The sequence below is a fragment of the Lepidochelys kempii genome, chromosome 1 (genome assembly GCF_965140265.1).
Source record: "Lepidochelys kempii isolate rLepKem1 chromosome 1, rLepKem1.hap2, whole genome shotgun sequence".
NCBI lineage: Eukaryota > Metazoa > Chordata > Testudines > Cheloniidae > Lepidochelys > Lepidochelys kempii.
In genome coordinates, this window is record NC_133256.1 from 60,687,896 (window position 1) to 60,711,671 (window position 23,776).

The 23,776-nt window shown below is 40.0% G+C and overlaps 1 protein-coding gene across 17 annotated transcripts in view; it reads left to right on the plus strand.

Annotated features, from left to right (window-relative positions):
- The window catches only part of ENOX1 (ecto-NOX disulfide-thiol exchanger 1), a 503,910-nt gene that overhangs the window by 286,257 nt on the left and 193,877 nt on the right, over positions 1-23,776 (plus strand). The window contains exon 1 of one of the 17 annotated variants that reach the window (XM_073345315.1): positions 21,361-21,477. The exons of the other annotated variants lie outside the window; for them this stretch is intronic. The gene's annotated coding sequence lies outside the window, so the exon portion shown is untranslated. Of the gene's footprint in view, positions 1-21,360; positions 21,478-23,776 lie in introns of those variants that run through there. 17 annotated transcript variants of the gene reach the window in all.

Genomic DNA, 23,776 nt, shown 5'->3' on the forward strand with positions numbered 1-23,776 from the left:
TGTGTGTGTGTGTGTGTGTGTGAATAGGGTTTTTGAAAAAGTATTATTTGAAAAAAACTAAACAGCAAGTTATGGGTTTAAAAAAAAGTACCAAGAGAAACTTTATATTCGATTGAAAGAGGCTTTATTGGCATGACAAGATATACAAATGTTGCCAAAGTGTAGAAAGGGGATAGGTCCTTCAGTTATATATCAGAGGTGGGCTTGTGCAGAGACTAGTACTTTATTAGCACACTCCCTGTTGTCCAGCTTTAGTACACAGATCCTTTAGTGCACGGTCCTTTGGAAAAGAAATCTATACACACACGTAATAGGTCCGTCACTATTTTATTGGCAGAGCTAACATTCTGCAGTAATTCTTGCAATACTGACTGATCCTACCTTCAGTGATCAGGTTCTCAGATTGCAGCTCTGCGGTGACCTTAAAGGTACGCACCATTAAAGGCACTGTTAAGGGTTTTAACCCAAGATATTTATGTCTGTGCATTTGGAGAAAGTTTTCACTGCTGGGACAAAAAGGCTGCTAAATCTATAAAAGCCATTGTTTGGACAGGGAGACATGTCCGTGGGGCCCATGCAGAGCCTCTTTACTAGGCTGGCAGGTTTGGTCTCTGCCAAGGGTTGTGGCTACTATAGAGAAGGACCACAGGATGGATTGACTGAAGTCAAAGTGATTTAAATCAGCAAGCTGGAAACCTCAATTTAAATCATCAATTTAAATTGTGTTTTGCATTTGTACTTTTTCGGTATTTTCCTGAAGGCTGATTCTCATTGGTGGGTAAACATGAAAACATGTTGCTTTGTAGCTAAATGTAGCCTCTACACTAAATTTGGTGGTGCTTTTTGCCAGTCAGGAAGATGCACTATATCTATTTATTTAACCAGTTGTGTCACTTTACTTACATTTATTCTGATTCTTATTTTTTACATTTGTTGTTTTAGAAAATGGTGAATGATGCATTCCTTTAGTAGATGAAGATTAATACATTACTTGTGATGTGTCAAGCTCCGTTTGGATAAAAATCCAAATTGAATTAAAAATAACTAGCATTTTTTGTTTATTTATTTTAGTAAATAAAACGAGCTTAAATGTGCTGGAAATGTAAGGGGAAAGAGTTTATAAAAAAATTGTAAACATGTTTTGCATTTAAATCTAATTAGTTAAATAAACAAAGGAATTATTATTGATCATTAGTAAATTGAACTGATTATTTCTGGTGAAGATGCAGAAACCAGGAGATATTTCAAAACCATGTCAGAAATTGCAGTAAACCATCCCACTCTCAAATGTCCTGAGCAATGTTATTGTCTTGCAGTTTCATTTGCACTGAGGGCTAACTCATTACTGCAGTAGTGAGGAGAGGAGCTTTTCTTACCAGAAGCTGTGGGCAGGCAGGTGGGCTGACTGTTAATATGTGGAGTCACCTGACTCCTCCATTCTTACTCCCACATTCTTCACAATGTGTCAGATGCATGTATTACAAAGGAACTTGAATATGGCACAAAAATGAATCCTAGAATCATACAATATCAGGGTTGGAAGGGACCTCAGGAGGTCATCTAGTCCAACGCCCTGCTCGAAGCAGGACCGATCCCCAATTAAATCATCCCAGCCAGGGCTTTGTCAAGCCTGACCTTAAAAACTTCTAAGGAAGGAGATTCCACCACCTCCCTAGGTATCAGCCCAGCCATCCATGTAATAGCTTTGGGAGTGTAACAGCAGGGGGGAAAATAGTTTTCTTGAAGAGACCAGGAGCACTGGATAGTCTGGCTGAAATTGGGAGTCTTCTGGCAAAATAAGACAAGTTGTTGGAGTGTTAGGGGAGAAAAAGTGAGAAAGCAATTAACTCACACCTTCTGGTGTTTAAGGATACTCTTGAGGATGAGGCACAAGACTAGGAGGTAATAGGGCTTGGATTCTGTTGCCAGCTTTGTTAACTTCTTGTGTCATTTTGGACAAGTCACAACCTCTTTGATCCTCGTGTTAAATAAGGATGATAATGTGTTTAGTATGGTGATGATTCTTGTGTTGTGAGTATTAATTCACAAATGTTTGCAAAATGCTTATCTGTATTAAGTTTTTGCATGTTTATGATGTAAATAGGGAGAAGGATGGCCCTGTGGTTAAGGCACTGCACTGCACTGGGACTCAGAGAACTGGGTTCCATTCCTGTGTCCACTACAAGTCCCCTTTGTGGCCCTGAGCAAGTCACTTAAATCTCTCTTTGCCTCAGTTCACTGTCTGTAAAATGGGAATAATATGATTTACTTTCTACCACTTTTTGCCTATGTTATGTACGTAGACTCTTTAGAGCAGGGATGGTGTTTTACTACGTGTATGTATAGCCCCTACCCCATTGGGGCTTCTAGGAGCAACTTATCATCGCCATGGCAAATCCCAAAGGAATGAGGCCATCGTGCATATTGAGCACCACCCAGCTCGATCTCTGGCAAGGTGCTTAAGGTGGTCGGATCGTATAGTCAGTTTATGTCCATCCCTGGAGCAAGTGTAATAAACTAATAATAAATAGTGAAGGGATACCATTTCAAATATTTTAGAGAGGCAAATTAGTATTTGGACTGAATACATACATTTAAGATTCATTTTGTCACAATATTTTCCTTACTTGGCAGGACAGGAATGGGATGGGGTTTTCAATAGTCCCTACTGGCATTGGGATTTGAGCACTGAACCCTGTAGGCACCTTTTAGAATTCAGCCTTAAGCACTCATAGCACTGTCTTGTTGGTGGGAGGTTGGAATGCTGCACATTCCATTATCTCACTCTGAAGAAAGAGACTGTAATAAATACTCTGTTTAACAAAGTAGTTCAGAGTGCTTTGTACAATCGTAGGAAACATAGGCCCTGATTCAGCAAAGCATTTAAACATATGCTTAAGTCCCTGCCTATTCAACAGAGCACTTAAATATGTGCCTAAACATTAGCATATGCTGAAGCTTTACTATATTGGGATGACTCAAGAATGTGCTTCAGTGCTTTGCTGAATTGGGCCCATAAAGGTAAATTACCAAAGTTTTCCTATAAGAGAAGTCTCTGTGGAACAGATGGGCCATCACTAGTTGCATTGCTAGGAGATAGACCAGACCTTTCCTTATTCTTCTTGCAGTTAAGGTAAGAAAAATCTAAAAATACTATTTAAATTGCTCCCTGCTGCGTAGTTATAGTAACTTTCATAATATAGATAAATACAATCATTTAATTTGATAGGAATCTTTTGATGTTAATTTTATGATCCTTATTGGACTAAAACAACAACCAAATTTTTTTACGTTTTGGATTTGTCTGCTTTTGCTCTGGAAAACCTGCTGTTTAGTCTCAAGTTGGGCACCCAGAAATGGAGGCATCCAAAACCACTAGTTACTTTTTCAAATCTTGGTCAGTGACTAGTTCAGTGTTGAGGGGAGGGATGTTTTTCTCCTTATAATTTGCTCACTCTCTCCTTATAATTCTCATGCCTGTAGCTCCTAAAAATTTCCAAGAGAGGCTCCCTCTGGCCTCTCTAAAAGGTGCTCATACCAACCCACTGTTTTCATCTATTCTTAAGTGTGCGCAGTGAGCATTGTTCTGTACTGTCAATAGATTTGATCTCTATTTTCAGGAACAAAGTGAATATTTCCAGGGCATATACCACAAGTTTGTTTGCCAAACACTGCTGCCTCCTTCTGTGGTTCTGGCGAAACGTTTTGTTGAAATGGAAAAAACAAATGAATAATTTCCCCAGTCTATGAGCACACACTCCCTTGGGACATGGGGTTTATTATAGGCTAAGGGGAACATTTTTGTGGGAGCCCTTTGTTGAAACATTGGCAGCACATCACTGGACCAGTTGCCGATACAGATGGAATGCTTTGCAGCACAGATGGCTTCTCAGTATTTGAGGAAGAGGGAAGGTACTTTATGTACACTAGTGTGTGTGGAGGAGGAGGGGGGAGACATTCCAAGCATATGGAGTGGTATGCAAGAAGGCTCTTTTTGTACGTAGTGCAGTTTGTTGCACTTGGAGTACAGCAACCTCTCCTCACGTGATCTGGTTGGGAAAGTATAAACATGATGCACAGCAAGTGTCTAAAGTTATTGTAACACTTTAACTGGAGGAAGTAATGTATACAGATGCAATAAAACCAAAGGCATGGCCTACAACAGCCTACGTTCCTAAGTTTATAACTAACTGTCACATCCCAGGGACTGAACATTACACAAGAGTCAGAGACTTACTATATAAGTCCCAGGACCAGTGCCAAAGCAGCACTACTGGAACAGGGTGCTGTTACCATTTTAGGGTAGCTGTGAACAACTATGCCTAGAGACAAATGTTTCCCATCAGTGGGAAGCCAGTAATCCTAATTTTCCAACAGTGTATAGCATCCGTGTCTCACCAGGGTGAGCCTTGTGTGTAATGGCACCATTTTGATACCATCTTGCCTTCTTCCCTGTCCTTTCCCTCCTCCCCGACCCTTCAATGCCAGCTTCATTTTAGGTAGGACTAATGCTGTGCATCACCTGAGAGCTTGCAGTCTGGTCTTTCAAGCCATATAAAGTGTTAGTGTATGACCTGATGTTTACTGCTAAAATCTTGGAACTGTCATGCTGTTTGGAGTGGTTCATGACCACGAGTGCCTACCTCAAGGCAGACTGTCAAAAGCAGGGCAGACACCACAGGCTGATGGTATGTTCTGTAATTAGATTTCACCAACCCCATAGCAAATGTGAATGTCTGGATCACTGTAACAGTCTTACCATGAAGTCAAAGGCAGTCCTATTGGGCTCTCCAGTCTATCTTACCACCACGGCAGACTTAGTGATAAATAGTCATTTACACCAAAAATGACAAAATATTCAGGTTTCTCCCAGTCCCAAGAGACCAGTCACTTACCCCAGATCAACTTGTACCTTAGATCTCACACCAAGGGCAACTAGGGTTATCACCCCTCCAGGATTGTCCTGGAGTCTCCAGGAATTAAAGATTAATCTTTAATTAAATATTTTGTCGAGTGATGAAACCTCCAGGAATACGTCAACCCAAAATTGGCAACCCTAAAGACAATGTGGTACAAGACAATCTTATAGTAAACTAATTAAGGATTTATTTATAACTAGGAAAAAGAAATGGGAGTTATTTACAGCTTAAAGCAAGCAATATATATGCACAAATGAATTCAGTCAATGTTTCCAAAAGGTGACAGAGATGTAGTAATCTGTCCACTGCATGTCTTTTAGGCCTAACCCAGGTTGACCCTGGGGCTCTCTACTTTTTGCTTCTTAGCTCTAGCCCTTGTAAGAGCCCAAACAACAAACAGATGAAAATTTTTCATGTCAACTATCTTTATTACCTTATTCCAGCATTTTAACTGATGGAATGAGGCCTTCTGCATGTACTTCTCCATAGATGGATGGTGCAACCATCAAAGCTTTTTTCTGACAATGGTCCATTTAATTTTGATAGCCCTCTTGGATGACTGGGGGGAGCCACTCTTCCCATTTGAATTCACAAGTTCAGAGCTGGCATTTTTACAATTATAAAATGAACTTATATTTTACCTTATAGCATGGAATATAGACATTACAAGAAAAGACTGATGCATGCAGCAACTTGGAAACATTTTATAGAGACTAAACACATCCCTACAAGTCTAACGCTTATCTTGAACAATATTACATAGATGAGCTGCTCTGGTTTCCAGCTATGAATTTGTCAGTGCTCAGCTGATGCCAACAGACTTGGCAAGAACTGGTTTACGGCATCACAGGAATTACAAAGTGGACTATGATCAGAAAGTAACCTGAACTGAAGGTGTGCTTGCCACCAGATTTGTGAAATTATTTTTCTATTTTTGTTATTGAATATTAACAGTATAAAACTTCTCAATTGTTACACAAAAAATGAAAGTTGAATATTTGTACCTCAACTATGGTATAATTTAAATTGAGAAATGATTGGACTTCATCTCCCACCCCACACACACCGTAAGTCTTATACTTTCTAAATGTAATTTAATCTCTTCTTCTGTCATATGGCTGGTGTAGAGCAGCAACTACAATTTCACTTGAAGTTGATCGAGCCAAATGGCTACATCAGGAGTAGCAGAATTTATTGCAGTGATGCCTGCTTCGTATTTATAACTTGGGCAGTAGGTAGTGATGTGTTCAGTGCTCTGTTGTGGGGAACCACTCACACACCGAGGAGTCCTTGATTTTCCATTTGTGCATTAGATGTCCACATCTACCATGGTTGGTTCAAATTTGGTTCCGAGTTGACCAAGATGACCATGGAAGGTCAAACTCAGGAACCTTCTGCGTGGGATCTGGCACAAGGTGCTTATTTTTTAAGTCTTGTTTAGCCCAATCTGCTTACCAAGCCTCCTCCTGATCATAGCCTGACTGCATGAGGTTAAGCGAATATTCCCAGAAAGGCTTGGGAGATTTAAGACATTGCAGGAGGGCGTTGTCAAGGTCTTGGTGAATAAGAAGCCATCTGTTTTCACAGGTTCGCTGAGCTTCGTGGAATGTTGCAGCAGTTCTGCGTATCGGTGGGGGAGTTATGTTAGGACAGGTAGCCATGGTGTTGGAGTCAACTTAAGGGTTCCTGTGATGCACGCATCACTGTATTCAGCTGGGCTGCATCCACAAGTCACATGTGGCTGCGTCTGCTCCATACTGGTGCACAACATTCAGCTACTGAATATGCAAGTGCTATTGCAGATGTTTGCAACACTGATGCTGATGCACCCAAGTTGTACCTGCTAGTTTCTGGATTATGTTTGCTCTCATTTTTACCTTTGCAGCTACCTTCTCAAGATGATCATGGAAGGAGATAGTGTGGTCAAGTTTCACTCTGAGATATGTTGGAGTATAATCATGTTGCACAGTTTTACCACAGAAAGCTACTTTCAATGTGTGTTTGGCACTCTTATTATCTAGATGAAATGTGCTTACTATTGTTTTTCCAGGGTTTGGTTTGAGCCCCCGTTTCTGGAAATACTGTTCCATATTTTGGAGGTCCTCAGTTAATGCTTTCTCAATGTCATGGAGATTTGATGCTTGGATTGTCATGGCAAGTTCATCTGCATATCTAAATTTTTGTGATTTAGTTGGAGGCATGTCACTTATATAAATATTAAAAAAGGTTGGCAAAAGTACAAAGCCTTGTGGTAGCCCGCTGTTTATGATATGGGATGAGCTGGTCTTATTACCCAGGTACACCCGCAGGCATCTGTTACTCAACATGGTCTGCAGCAGGCAAAGTGTTTGGTAGCAAGGTATAATTTTATCAGGTTTCAGCATCAGGCCCTTAATCCAATAAGTGTCATATGCAGGTGACAGGTCAACAAATACCACGTCAGTATTTACGTTTTTTTGAGAGCCAGACTCAATGTGAGTTGTGAGTGCCAGAACTTGGTCACAACAACTACGTTTTGGCCAGAAGCCTGCCTGTTCAACAGGGATAACTGGCTCATTAAAAGGGCATATTCTTTAGAGGATGATACCTTCAAGAAGTTTATAGGTCGTACATAAAAGAGAAATTTGGCTTATAGCTTCCCACTTTCCAGGCTTTGGAATGGCAATTAGCACTGCCACACACCATATTTCAGGGATCCATATTGTCCATAAGGTAACGGAGTGCAATGTTGCTAGTCATTGGAATCCTTTAGGGCTGAGATGGTGGAGGAATTCTGGCAGAATACCATCAGGACCTGCAGCCTTCCCTTTTTTCATTACGGTAAGGCCTTCTTTTACTTCCTCAGTGCTGACAGTGGAAGGTTCTCCTTGGGAGATTGATGCAAGTGTTCAGTGAAGTTGTTGATACACTTCTCTTCTTCTGTATTTATCAAGTGGTCCTTTTGTGTTCTCCACCAGTTTGGAGGCTATTGAGTTTGGCTGGATTTTTAGTGCCTAGCCTCTTGGTCATTGCCAACATGGGTCTCTTGCAACATGAGGATATCAATGTTGTAAGTCTTCAGCAAGTTTCCAAGGTACTCCCATTTTGCTAATGAGAGTCCTTCAATATTAAGTTGAAGGATTCTTATTCCAGGGCCTATTTGGCATGTTGTATGGCCCTGAGGACGAACTTTAGGATTTGCTGCTCTGATGACTGGGAGATCGCTGAGCAATGTTTGGTCGCCAAGTTGATGGCATTCGTTGTGAGTTCTCACTTAACAAAGTTGACCCTGGGAAGGCTGCTGCCTTCCACCTGACTTAATTCAATTCAACTATTGAAGCGCCTCTTGAATGTGAACCCACAATCTGCTTACAATATCAGTGGCATCAAGGGCCTCTAATGCAAGACTTCTCTGGGTGGTAAAAATATAATATTTTCTTTAAAGTATGACTCTGTACTGAAAGTACTTGTATAAAACAGGTCACTGACTCAGAGCCATCTGGATCGCTTGGTAAATCATAGAATCATAGTACTGGAAGGGACCACAAGAGGTCATTTAGTCTAGGGCACAAACATAGGGCATAAGCAAACAATATGGATTTTAATACGTCTAAATGTAAATATATACATGTAAGAACAAAGAATGTAGGCCATACTTATAGAAGAGCAAAACTCTATCCTGGGAAGTATTGGCTATGAAAAAGATTTGGGGTTCATGGTGGATAATCAACTGTACATGAGCTCCCAATGTGACATTGTGGTCAAAAGACCTAATGCAATCCAGGGATTCATAAAACAGGTGAATCTCAAGTAGGAGTAGAGAGGCATTTTACCTCTATATTAGGCAGCAGTGCTTCCGCTGCTGGGATACTGGTTCCCATAATTCAAGAAAGATGTTATTAAATTGGGAGGGTTTAGAGAAGAGCCACAAAAAGATTAAAGGATTAGAAAACATGCATTATGGTAGCTGAACAAAGAGATGATTAAGGGGTCACTTGATTACAGTTTATAAGTATCTATGTGGGGAACAAATATGTAATAATGGGCTCATCAGTCTCACAGAGAAAGTATAACACAATGGCTGGAAGTTGAAGCTAGACAAATTCAGACTGGAAATAATGTGTACATTTTTAACAGAGAGTAATTAACCATTGGAACAATTTACCAAGGGTTGTAGTGGAGTCTCCATCACTGATAATTTTTAAATTAAGGTTTCAGAGTAGCAGCTGTGTTAGTCTGTATTCACAAAAAGAAAAGGAAGACTTGTGGCACCTTAGAGACTAACCAATTTATTTGAGCATAAGCTTTCGTGAGCTACAGCTCACTTCATCGGATGCATTCAGTGGAAAATACAGTGAGGAGATTTATATACACACAGAACATGAAAAAATGGGTGTTTATCATGCACACTGTAAGGAAAGTGATCACTTAAGATGAGCTATTACCAGCAGGAGAGTGGGGGGGGGGAGAAAACCCTTTGTAGTGATGATCAAGGTGGGCCATTTCCAGCAGTTAACAAGAGCATCTGAGGAACAGTGTGTGTGTGTGGGGGGGGGGAATAAACAAGGGGAAATAGTTTTACTTTGTGTAATGACTCAACCACTCCCAGTCTCTATTCAAGCCTAAGTTAATTGTATCCAATTTGCAAATTAATTCCAATTCAGCAGTTTCTCATTGGAGTCTGTTTCTGAAGTCTTTTTGTTGAAGAATTGCCACTTTTAGGTCAGAAATCGAGTGACTAGAGAGACTGAAGTGTTCTCCAACTGGTTTATGAATGTTATAATTCTTGACATCTGATTTGTGTCCATTTATTCTTTTACATAGAGACTGTCCAGTTTGACCAATATACATGGCAGAGGGGCATTGCTGGCATATGATGGCATATATCACATTGGTAGATGTGCAGGTGAACGAGCCTCTGATAGTGTGGCTGATGTGATTAGGCCCTATGATGGTGTCCCCTGAATAGATATGTGGACACAGTTGGCAACGGGCTTTGTTGCAAGGATAGGTTCCTGGGTTAGTGGTTCTGTTGTGTGGTGTGTGGTTGCTGGTGAGTATTTGCTTCAGGTTGGGGGGGGCTGTCTGTAGGCAAGGACTGGCCTGTCTCCCAAGATTTGCTGTTACTCTGAAACCTTCAGGATAGGTTGTAGATCCTTGATGATGCATTGGAGAGGTTTTAGTTGGGGGCTGAAGGTGATGGCTAGTGGCATTCTGTTATTTTCTTTGTCGGGCCTGTCCTGTAGTAGGTGACTTCTGGGTACTCTTCTGGCTTTGTCAATCTGTTTCTTCACTTCAGCAGGTGGGTATTGTAGTTGTAAGAATGCTTGATAGAAATCTTGTAGGCGTTTGTCTCTGTCTGAGGGGTTGGAGCAAATGCGGTTGTATCGTAGAGCTTGACTGTAGACAATGGATCGTGTGGTGTGGTCAGGGTGAAAGCTGGAGGCATGTAGGTAGGAATAGCGGTCAGCAGGTTTCCGGTATAGGGTGGTGTTTATGTGACCATCGCTTATTAGGACCGTAGTGTCCAGGAAGTGGATCTCTTGTGTGGGCTTGATGGATGGTGGGATGGAAATTGTTGAAATCATGGTGGAAGCTTTCCTAAAAGAGAAGCTTTAGGAATTATTTTGTGGAAGTTCTGTGGCCTGTGTTATATAGGAGGTCACACCTGACAATCACAAGGGCCCCTACTGGCCATGAAATCTATGAATCAATGAAAAATGGCATTTTCTTAAATAACAGAACTACTTCATATGACTACTCAGAATCATATCCGCTTCCTTTGGTGACAAAAATAACATTTTATTCCTTTTTACCTCAAAATAACTATGGGAGAGTGGATTGGATTATAGTCCGGCTCACATAGCAGCTAAATTCCTGTTTGCAGGACCAAATTCTGAGGAAACCACTGAGATGTAATAAATAGGGAATTCCATAATTACATTTTTATATAAACATTTTTCAGAATAATCAAAATGAGCATCTTGTCTGGACCACCTCCAAGTGTTACCCCCATAATTAATTCCTTCCCAACCACAAAAACCTCCTCTATTATATAAAAAAATAAGCAATTTTTATGGAGAAATAAATGACAGAGAATTAATCTCCCAAGGAAGTAATTGTCTAAGAAAGAGATGGGGGTTCCCCTCACTTTTTGGAACCTATATAATTTTGCAGCCTCACTAAAAACAAGATGAGAGTAGCATCACTTTGCTACACAATCCCGCCTAAAGCTTCTCTAGAGCTACATCCGGTACTTCTCTCATTTATTTCTACTAACAACCTGTACCACAACTGGGCTTTCTCTCCTTCCCCCATGGCCCAATCTAATCTGGTTGTCTCTGGAACTGAGACTTGAGAATGACAAACTATAGCCCACCGTCCTCTCCTAGCCTGGGTTTAGTGAATCAGCTGCAGAAAATAAATATTTCACATATTGGACAGATGAAGGATTTCACACAATTGCAGATTGCTTCCAAGACAACCAGTTCTTGTCACTTGAATGGCTTAAACATAAATGCAATGTTGAAAACAAAGCTTTTTATGTTTCTTCGACTCTATGATTTTATATGTAAAACATTATCCATCTCCCTCTTGTCCCTTCAACCACCAGCAGATATAGAAAAGCTGTTAGCATTAACAAGTAATACAAAACAATTTATAACCTGAATCTATTCTTTCTTCCAGTCAAGATGGGATGAAAAATATCATGCCACTTCACAAGCTTGGAATAAATATTTTGGGATTTGAAATTGCTCTGGTTAGTGCTATAAATCCTCTATATGTAACAAATGTATCCAAATGTAATACAACATTACACGTAGATTACACTGTTCCCCTACTACAATGAACAAAATCTGAATGCGTGTCTCCCAGAATATCCCAAATGCCATCATTCTAAAGTAGTGGGTTTTTTGACTATTTAGTTTTACACAAATCCTTCCTTTGGGCAAAGTTACTTGAGAAGCTAGTAGCAAGTGGGTTCCAGCCACACCCAATCTCTAACAGTATCTTTGTCTTTTTCCAATCAACAGGTCATGATAACAGACATGGTGCATATAGCACATGTAGACAATCTCCTCATGACAAATTTCCATGCTGTGGCCTTTAAAAGCTCACAGTTGAGCAGACTCTCCTTATCTGACTTTTCTTATTCCTCCCCCATAATGCTCAGTGTTATAACTGGCAACTGCACCTCCTCCGGCAAAGCTGCTCCCAACTCTGGAGCAATTCAGCTGTCCTATCTCCACTTGGTCTTCTGTGCTCTGCTCCCCAACCAAATCTTGATCTACATCAAGGGTCCAGTGCTAATTTTTTATAGACCCTCAATGGGCTGGAGCCTGGCAAGCTCAGCAACCACCTCTCTAAGACTGCTCAGGCTACCAGAACAATTGTGAGTGCGCCGGATGGAGCAATGGTGAAGTACTTGATGACTGGGCTTTCTCAGTAGCAAGCCTGCATTTGTGGAATCTTTAACTACCACAGATCAGGGTGACCAGAGATTTCCTGATGTTAGTATGCAATGTGAGATGCATCTTTCAGTGAAGACCTTCCCTTAATACAGTGGCTGCAGAATGGTGACGTTTTTCCAGGGGAAGAATAGATGGATGAGATTCAAGGTGCCTAGACACACTAATGATCGGCACATTAAGAACATAGCTGGCTGCTTTCAATGCAGCCCAGGGATTCAGCCCCTCTTCCTGCTTTCTCCTAATTAGAGTACAGCTTTTTGCACTGTCTGAAGATCCTCTCAGACTATTGTATTCAAGTGGGTGGCGAGGATGTGATAGGAAGTTCTGAGGGGCAGTTGAGGCAACTGGTGTCTGTGCTGTCTTAGTGTGAATGTGTGTCCAATAAAGTCTCTCTTGTGTTAAACTGGCATTGTATGAGGCTCACGCTTCTGTAGCAGATCCCATGTTAGGAACAGTCTAACTACCTCTGATCATTCAACATTGTTCTTTCCATTGCCAGCCTTCTAGATTCTAGCCAGCAAGTCGTGAGTTAACTGCTTACCACCCTTTCTCACTCCTATTTATTTCCTTCTGAGCAACAGATAGACTTTTTAGTGTTAGGTACACGAACTCAGAGACATTTTTTCTCTACCCTACAGTCTTAATAGCAAACAGTCACTCACTGAGTTCTTGCAGAACTTGTTACTTCCCAGGCCCAGTGGGCTTCAGGACCATGCCCTTCCCTTATGCTTTGCAGATTCTATTACAGGCATCCACTTCAAGAAACGATAAATGTTCTTAAGTGAGTATTAAGTTTGGAAATTCCCTCAGGATTCCTGCCAGTACATGCTGGGGCAGTGAAACTAGACAGGTTCATTTCATTTTTTTTGGTTCTCATGCACCAGCACAAAGATGTTTTGTTTTGAGTTTCCTGTGCTGTAGGGGAATAAAGCTTAAATATTCTGAGGGCATCTCTACTCGTATTGTGTTTTATAACCACACACCCTTTTTTAATTTTACAAACTGTAAATTTTGGGACAGTGTATTTGTGAATTTAATGCTGGTGAAAGAGACCACACTGACAGACCTGGAGATAGGCCCTTTCTATGAAACAAGGACAGCATGGGCAGGAACAATGCAGGCTTTTCCATCCTGCCCTGCCAGTATTTCTCAACTCTGACCTGAGGAGACAGCCATACTCATTCTTTCTTTTACTGCTCCACTGAGACTGCCAAAAGGGGTCCCAGTTAGTGCCACTGTGTAATCCACTCTTCAGTCATTAGATGGTAACAACTTTTAGTCACAGCTCACTGGACCAAGTTGTACTAGTGACCAGAAATGAGCGACTCTGTATCCCAACCACCTTTCCAATTCCAACCATCTGTGATATTAAGAAACAGATCCTGTGTGGTTTTGTTAGTACAAGCCAGGAGGACAAAGAAAGAGGTGTGACACCTATTGTACAATGGCAGCTGAGGTAAATTATCCACTTTTCTCTGGGGTACTATCTGAAAAGACATCTGCTGCTATCTTTAAGTTATAAACCCAGTTCAGATGCCACATTCCTAATTTTACCCAAACTGAATCAATTCTCCTGAAATCTCACATATGTGATCTTTCACTGTGGCAGTGGGGTTATACCCCCAGACCCTACATAATGATACTGAAGTCAACATATATTTTCCATTGCTACCTCTTCACCCACTCTTCCATTGTGTGCTGAATTACCATTGTGCATCTAAACATGATTTCCCTCTTTGATAGTCACTTTTGTTTCTTAGTGCATTTGTGTCTTGCTTAATTGAATATGAGTCAACAATGTGATGGAGCCTAATATCATTGTGGGGTGTATTAACAGGAGTGTTGTATGTAAGACACGGGAGGTAATTGTCCCACTCTACTCAGCATGGGTGAGGCCTCAGCTAGAGGACCTTGTCCACTCCTGAGTCCCACATTTTAGCAAAGATGTGGATAAATTGGAGAGAGGCCAGAGGCGAACAACAAAAAATGATAAAAGGTTTAGAAAACCTGACAGATGAGGAAAGATTAAAAATGGGCATGTTCAGTCTTGAGAAAAGAAGACTAAAGGGGAACCTTATGCCAGTCTTCAAATATGTTAAGGGCTGAACAGGGATCAATTGTTCTTCATGTCCTCAAAAGGCAGGACAAGAAGAAATGGGCTTAGTCTTGAAAAGGGAGATTTAGGTTACATGTTAGGAAAATCTTTCTAAGGCTATGACTACACTAGAGAGTTTACAGCGGTGCAGTTGCACTGATGCAGCCATGCCACTGTAAGCTCTCTAATTACTCCAGCCTCTGCGAGCAGCAGTAGCTATGTCAGTGGGAGAGCTTCTGTCCACACCGACACTTCAGTCCACCCAGCCGCTTAAAGTGGCATAAATGATGTCACTCGGGGATGGCCACTGAGCGACGTAACTTATGCCCACGTAAACTGTAGCGTAGCCATAGCCTAACTATATGGATAGTTAAATTCTGCAATAGGCTTCCAAAGGAGGTTGCGGAATCCACATCACTGAAGGGTTTCTAAGATCAGGTTGGACAAACACCTGGCAGGGACAGTCTATGTTTATTGGGTCTTGTCTCAACCCAGGGGGCTGGACTTGATGACCTCTTGAGATCCCTTCCAGCCCTACAGTTCTATGATTCTGTGATTTTAATATTTTAGGCTGTACCTAAAACAAATTGATCAGAATACACTTGAATGTAATGATCAGTGATCTCTCTGTGATAGAGGAAATTAGTCTGTCTAATTTTTGGAAGACAAAGGGAGAGATAAGTTGTAAGCTATTGAACTTTTTGTAACTGCACCATTAATGCCTAATAGCCTTTGGCAGCCATGAAATGCCTTTTTGTATTAGCTAGACCCAGTACTTTGGGGATATGCCTACGTGGCAGAAAGTGATACAGTTGGTGAAACTGTACCTCTGGGAACACATAATAGGATCCTTCCTGTGATATGCAAATCATTCTGCCAGGTTGCTGCATAAACAATTCATGGGAGAGGCAATGAGAGGTAGCTAAATCATTGGATCAAATACTGGAGATAAAATTAATCACTGGAAATGGGGGACATGCATAAAAAGAATGTTTTTGCTTTGCATTTTTTTAAAAAGAGAATTTAAATGTAATTCTACATAATTCTATTCTCAAAGTGTTTAATTGTATTAAAGAGTACATGACACATACTATAGCACAATTGTTACAGCTCAGATTAAAAACCAGCCTATAAATCTAACATATAAGTATAGTTTTCGGCAGAAAAGTGTTTATGAATCTAAGCAAGACTTTTATTGGACAGTCAGGAGTGCCTAACGCATAAGATTACCTTTTAAATAAGCATATTGCACCACAAATGTTAATATGGTTACTTTTCAGGCAGAAAATTAGCATTGATTATATTTTTTTTAGTAATCTAAGCAATCCTGTCATTCCTATTCTAACCATGAGCAATAATCTCATGAGAAACTGTTCAGAGTCATATGCTGCCCTAGATCAATGTGCAGATATCTTATTGACATTAATGGGAGCTCTGTGCATAGATTTGGTCTGCTTGACTCAGGTTGCTTTATTTAACACTATACAAGAAAAGAATTTCAATTAATCACAGCCCTCCCCCCCGCAAAAAAAAATGTTGTTGTTTCACAGATGCCACCCAAATCTTCACTGGCACTGTGTCCAATCATATTACTTTTCCATAGTGGTCCTTCCTTCCAAAAATTAGTCTCCCTTTAGCCATCTCCTGTGCCTGTTGCTCAGCTAAGGCTTTGTCTACACTGAAACCGGAATGACAAAAGTTTTGTCTTTCAGGAGTGTAAAAAACCTACACACCCGAACAACAAAAGTTTTGCTGACAAAAAGCGCCGATGTGAATGGTGCTATGTCGGCAGGAGACCTCTCCTGCCGCCAAAGCTACTGCTGCTCGTTGGGGTTGGAAGATTTTTGTCAGTGGGAGAGCTCTCTCCTGCCGACAAACAGCGGCTACACTGCGGCCCCTTTTAGCTGCACGGCTGTAGTGGCACAGCTGTGTCACTAAAAGGTGCCTCGTGTAGACATAACCTAAGATTTTATTCTCTCCCATTAAGTCAACAGAAAGACTCCCTTTGATTTCAATAGGATTTGGATCATGTCCCTAAGATCTTAGAGGGACATGAGTAGAAAACTGAGAAGGCAGCACTGAATTATCATGAGGCAAAGAAAATATTTTTTGTTTATGGTTTTCTTTTATTTTGTCATATAAGGGGAACAACATGCTAGGCAGAGGCATGGCCACATTATAAACAGATCTTGTATCGAGCAAATATGTAAGATTCTCTTCAATGTTTAATCGCTCATAAAAAACTGCCTCAGATTCTCTTCCAACAGGAACAATATCTCTTTGTTAGCAGTTGCTAAGGTATACTATAACAACAGAATTGGAAAATAAAAGGATTTGTCTTTAGACATTTTGAATTTGGATCTTTTTTCAGCCAACTCTCCAAGTATGCTGCAATTAATGAGAGCAGAGAGCAGGTCGTTCTCAGTAAAAGACTCACCAGTTTACACAGGAGGTTCTCAATTAAGTCAGTCACAGTTGCTGTGACATTGATTTTTTTGGAAGCCAGTTGCCAGAAACTGACCACTTTCTTTTAGGTTAGTAGTTTCCAGACCTGGTCAGAAAAAAGGTCTGGTATCATGTCTTTGGTTGCTTCAGAAAAGACAGTATTAGAAATCCCATAATGGGTATACTGTATCTCTTAATTTTGTATGGTGCTCAGACACGATGTTGCACTAAACAAGTAAATGAACAAGCTCATAAGGGAAATTCCTATTGAAAATCCCTTTAAATTGTGCTATCTGTTTAATTTTCTCTCCATCGAGCAGTATCAGATGTCAGAACCATTCTTGTTGCAGGGGAAATCAGTGACATAGAATCTTGGTATAGTCTAACTTAAACTGGTTTGTTTCATACTGTATTTATATCCTGTTTCTGGAACAGAGGAAGCTACAGACAGCACACAGACAATCCCCATCTTTCAGGCATCTCAGCCTAAATACCAGTGCCCAGTTCCCAGGGAGCAACTCTGCCCCAAGAATTGACTCTACTTAGACAGATGATGGTAGAGAGTAAACTGCCTTGCACCAAGTTACAGCTCCCCCAAAGAAACACCATCAGAAAACGAAAACCATCACTACCTTTCTACCATGACTGAAATCTTGTTTGCACACTGAGGAAAAACAAATACAAGACACTGTATCATTGCCATCTGGTGACCACTTCCATAACTATTATTGTGATTTGTTGTGTGTCAGAGATGTGCTTTGTAATATACAAGACAGAAAAATGGACAGTCTCTGTTCTGAGGAATTTGTAATCTAAACGACAAATCTACATAAAAAGTAAAATGAAGGTTTCTGCAAAAATTAATATTTTGTTTTATAATAAATAAGCATCAATAATAAATATAATAATGATATTAGTGCAAGGTTAAGGTTGCCCAAGTTAGCACTCAGAAGTCAGGAATTGCAAAAGTGAAGGTGGAATGCACATCTCTGACTCTACCTCTTGAGCAGATTTATCAAGATGAAGTCTAATTTTGTGATCACCTATTGTTTCCCAGACAATGCAATTAGGTGTTCTAAATTTTTATTTTGATTTTTACTAATTTTTGTCATTTGTTTTTGTTACACATTTTTACCAGAAATCAGTTGTTTCATTAAGAAATGAGAGAAATACAAAAGTTAAAAACAAACAAACAAATACCCATGCAGGCTTTTATAAATTATTTCATTTATCGTTTGCATCCTAGGTTCCCATATTTAACTAAACACCAAAAAAAACCCTGCTTTACCATAGTGCTGTTATGCATGACTAAGAAATAAACTTTAGATACAAGCTGTAATTTACAGCTGACAGAGTGTGAATTTCATTGGAAATCTCTTTAAAGGAAACTTGCAATTTCCCCACCTCTCCCAGTGTTCCTTGAAAAATTATGATAATTGCCTTTTTTGTTGTTGGTTACAGTGAAAACTACAGTCTCCCAATATAATACAGTGGAGGTTGTTATACAGGTGTAGATCAGGGGCCATGGAGTTAGGCATAATACATACATTAGTATAATATCTCTAGTAGGGCTGTTAAGAGTTTAAAAACGTTAATTGTGATTAATTGTGCTGCCAAACAACAATAGAATACCATTTATTTTAAATATTTTTGGATGTTTACTACATTTTCAAATATATTAATTTCAGTTACAACACAGGATACAAAGTGTACAGTGCTCACTTAATATTTATTTTTATTAGAAATATTTGCACTGTAAAAAACAAAAGAAACAGTATTTTTCAATTCACCTAATACAAGTACTGTAGTGCAATCTCTTTATCATGAAAGTTGAACTTACAAATGTAGAATTACATACAAAAAAAACCTGCATTCAAAAATAAAACAATGTAAACTTTAGAGCCTACAAGTCCACTCAGTCCTACTTCTTGGTCAGCCAATCGCTCAGACAAACAAGATTGGTTACAATTCGCAGGAGATAATGCTGCCTGCTTCTTGTTTACAATGTCACCTGAAAGTGAGAACAGGTGTTCTCACGGCACTGTTGTAGCCAGCATTGCAAGATATTTACATGCCAGATGCACTAAAGATTCATATGTCCCTTCATGCTTCAATCACCATTCCAGAGGACATGGGTCCATGCTGATGATGGGATCTGCTTGATAACGATCCAAAGCAGAGTGGACTGATACATGTTCATTTCCATCAACTGAGTCAGATGCCACCAGCAGAAGGCTGATTTTCTTTTTTGGTGGTTTGGGTTCTGTTGTTTCTGCATCAGAGTGTTGCTCTTTTAAGACTTCTAAAAGCTGCTTCACTCCTCGTCCCTGTGATGTTTTGGACGGCACTTCAGATTCTTAAACCTTGAGTCAAGTGCTGTAGCTATTTTTAGAAATCTCACATTGGTACCTTCTTTGTGTTTTGTCAAATCTGCTGTGAAAGTGTGCTTAAAATGAACATTTGCGGGGTCATCATCCAAGACTGCTATAACATGAAATATAAGGCAGAGTGCAGGTAAAACAGAGTAGGAGACATACAATTCTTCCCCCAAGGAGTACAGTCACAAATTTAATTGACGCATTCTTTTTTTCATGAGCATCATCAGCATGGAAGCATGTCCTCTGGAATGGTGGTGAAAGCATGAAGGGGCATACAAATGTTTAGCATATCTGGCACGTAAATACCTTGCAACACCGGCTACAAAAGTGCCATGTGAACACCTGTTCTCACTTTCAGGTGATATTGTTTGTTTTAGCGATTGGCAGAATAAGAAGTAGGACTGAGTCGACTTGTAGCTCTAAAGTTTTACACTGTTTTGTTTTTGAGTGCAGTTATGTAACCAAAAAAACTCTGCATTTGTAAGTTACACTTTCACAGTAAAGAGATTGCACTTCAGTACTTGTATGAGGTGAATTAAAAAATACTGTTTCTTTTGTTTATCATTTTTACAGTGCATATATTTTGTAATAAAAAATAATAATAATATAAAGTGAGCACCGTGGACTTTGTATTCTGTGTTGTAATTGAAATCAATATTGAAAATGTAGAAAAAATCCCAACATATTTAATAAATTTCAATTGGTATTCTATTGTTATAAGTGCGATTAATCGCGATTCATTTTTTTAATCGTGATTCATTTTTTTGAGTTAATCACATGAGTTAACTGTGATTAATTGACAGCCCTAATCTCTAGAAAAGACTGACAAACAGTGGGAGAAAGAAAGAATTATCCCATTTTTTCTGATGGGGGAACTGAAGTACAGAGATTAAATGACTTGCTCAAGTTCACTCAGGAATTTTAAGGCAGAGCTGGGAATAGAACCCAAATCTCTGGACTGGATTTTAGTCCAGGGCCTTATCCACAAGAGCATCCTTCCACTTCATAGTGAAGAAGAACGGAAGTCCATTATTGGTTTCATGCAAATTACAGTTCCAGCTAGCACAGAAGATGTTTAGTGACGGCAAAGGCCTATTATGTCATCAAGTCTTTCCCGCTCCAAGAAACATTGACACAATAATAAATGTGGACTGTCCAAACCACTCTACTTGCTGCTATTCCATTTTCACTTTCCTTGACCCAAAGCTCTGTCTCAGAATAGTCCTCTGCTGGAGGTCAAGAGGAAGGCCAGTGAGCTAGGTGAGTTTGGGGAAAACAGCTACACCGCACAGTTTCCTTCCTAGTTGCATCATTTATGTCATATGCATATTCATAGACTGAAGTCAGAATTTGGTCCCAGGAGAGCACTGGTAAAGAAGTTTATTAGATGACAATATAAATTAACAAGTCAAAAGCTATGAAAGTTACCACATTCATAGCTACAGGCCAAATGCTTTATTCATAATGTTGTAGTGGCATCATTAACAGTATGTTTGTTTAAAAAGTAACTAATATACTGTTTGTGACCCTCATTAATACATGTGTTAAGCAGAGTGTGCTGCTGGTTTACACTGGTTACATTCTGCTTTGTTTTCTTCCAGGCAGATTTCCATTGATTTTTATTGCCGTACCAAATGCTGTTTATGAATATGGGTAACTAATTGACCAAGGTTTCTCACAGTTACTTCTAGACTGGCTGTTCACCCTTCCTGAATAATGGTTCTTAGGAAGTTTTTGGCTTCACTGTTGATTCCAGGTTTTTCTGGTTGTATCGTGAAGACTGGAAATACTGGATTACAGGAAAAGAAATAAATAATTTGTGGTGTTATTATAAAACATGAATATAGTGCAGTAAATGTACACTGTACTTTACTAAAATAGAGACAGACACATTCCCTGCCTTGAAGAACTTATAACTCAAATAAGATAAACAAACATGCAAGACAGCACTTGGGGAAAGGGAGAGGATTATCAGTGAAAGGAAGGAGGGTGGATTGCTTGAAGGGAAGGGTGTTGCTGGTTATCACTAATGTTTTTTTATATTACAATAGTGTCTAAAGCTTCCAAATGAGACTGAGAACCTGTTGTGCTGGGTGCTGTACAAACACATTGTGAGAGGCTATCCTTCCCCAACAAGTCTAACTCGTTGAGACAGACAAAGGACAAAGAGAAGACAGAGACACACAGAGGTGAAGTAACTTGCCCAGGTTTGGACAGCAGCTATGTGCTAGAGCTGTGATCAGACTCCTTATCCAGTGTGCTCTCTGGTGGAGATATTTGGATGAGAGAGGGGCTATTGGCAGATCAGGCCAGGGAAAGTGCCTCAGATGTGAATTCAGGAAGCCAAGAGTGTACAAAAAAGAAAACTGGAAAAATAAATTGAGGGGGATGGGAGGCATGCAGGGAAGGGGTGAGATGGGGAGTAGGGAATATAAAATTGGTGAGGTTATGTAAGGCCTTACAGGTGAAGACAAGGATCCTGAATGGGCTGTGACAAGAGTCAGTGGATGGATTCAAAGAGGGTGTGGCATAGGTGAGTGGAAGAGACTCAGAGCTTTTCTTTTAATGGATTTTATCACCAGAAACGTTGACTTAAAAACTATCTCCCAGCATCTCTCTTAGCAGGCTTTGTACGGAGAACATGTGATGCTGTCACATAAAGTTTGGATTGCTATGAACCTGGGGTGGCTGTATTGGCACAGTGACAAAGGCACAAATGAGTTATGCCAAATTAGAACCAAAATAATATCACATGAAACCACCATGTACTTCTGAGTATGCCACAGATTTTATAGAAAAAAAGTATTTTAGAAATTTTTAAAGAATTTAATTGTCATTTATTAATTCAAACCCCTCTGTCTGTAAAGCCAGGATGCCTTAGATCTAGGAGTTCAATTATACAGGACTTGGAGGCAGAGAGAAATGATAATGAATACATTTTAGAAACCTCTAAAAATTACTTAAATTAGCTTTTCCATACATAATGTTGCTATGTGAAGCTAAGCTATCTCCTAGTCTTCCAGGGCGAGAAGCAAGTGCTGTGTGTTCACAGCTGGAATCTCTCCTTTTCAGTGATGTTAAAACTCCTGTTTCTAGCCCCAATGGGTTGTGAGATACTGGATTATAAATTTGTCACAGGTGCAGGAGTGACTATGGGCAGTTACACATCAGTCCAGTTTAATTTTGTAGGTGTTGGGTGTGGGAGGATTTCACACTGTGTCAAGGTGGGAATAGCAGAAATGTTCTGTGGTAGGTCAAGTTTTTAAAAAAACGGAGTCTGAAACTTTTTTGAAATAGCTGTGGTAAGAATGGATTAATGGACAGAATGTGGTATGGTGAGCAAAGGCATGTGATAAGTGCAATTTATTACATAGGGATCCCCACAACTACATATATATATAGAGAGAAAGAATATATCTGATTTTTTTTGTATTAAATGGCATTGGTGAAGAGTCTAAACTCAGCTTATCAGTATAATTCAGTCTTTCAAAGGAAGCGGTGAAAGCCATGTTGCTTGAGACATCCCAAGCCAGACTCGAAATGTATTGGGCTATAGGGAACATTGCCCTAGATCATCCCCTCCAGCAGGAAGCCCTGTGAGAAGAGGCTGTGGTGAGGAAATCTCCGTGAGGTTCCCTTCATAGAGATTCCCTACCCCCACCCTATGTTATCCTGCCAAGTCAGCACAATTGACCTCTTCCTACAATTCTGGTAGATTCCCAAGAAGCCAGCGCAATCCATTTGGAGGCCCTGGATCTCCAAACTGCTGGTGCCACCACCATTGCTCCCACAGCAACGGAACCAGGCTACCTGGGCGCCCCCTTGAGCACCTTATTCCCTAGATTACTTCTGTGCCTTGCAGGCAGTGGTCTATGCAGTAAGGATAATACAGTCCTGGGCTGTATTTTTTTCTGACTAATTTCTATCAGGTTGTGGAGAGGCCTCCTCAGGGCCAAGCGGTCAGAGGAAGGTATAGTGATGGCAGCTAAGTCTTTCCATATGAAAAAGAGAGAGATGCATCTTGAAGCTCCAGTCTTTGAGAGAACAACCTGGCCAAGTGACAGTGGACTGGACTAGATGACCTGCTAGGCCTTTTCTTTTTAATATTTCTATGGTTTTTTAATATTTCTTAAGTTTTTTATACCTATTTTCTCACTTGCTTTCTTATTTGAAAGTGAGACTATTCAAGTAAGAAAGATTTTTTCCCCAAACATGCCTCTGGTATAGAAGCCTCCAGTCGTACACAATACAGTCATTTCTGTTACTATATTTTATTTCCCCACTGTAAGACAGGGTGCTGTATGTGCTCCCTTTATTGTTTGAAGTATTGATTTGAGGAATGTCATATTTGTAAAAAAAAAAAAAGCATTTTGAGGACCTTGGATGAAAAGCAGCATTATATTTTTTAAAACATGATCATTATAATTTGATTCGAAAATGTCAGAAGCCTCAAATATATATTTATTTACATATGTACGGCTTAAAAAA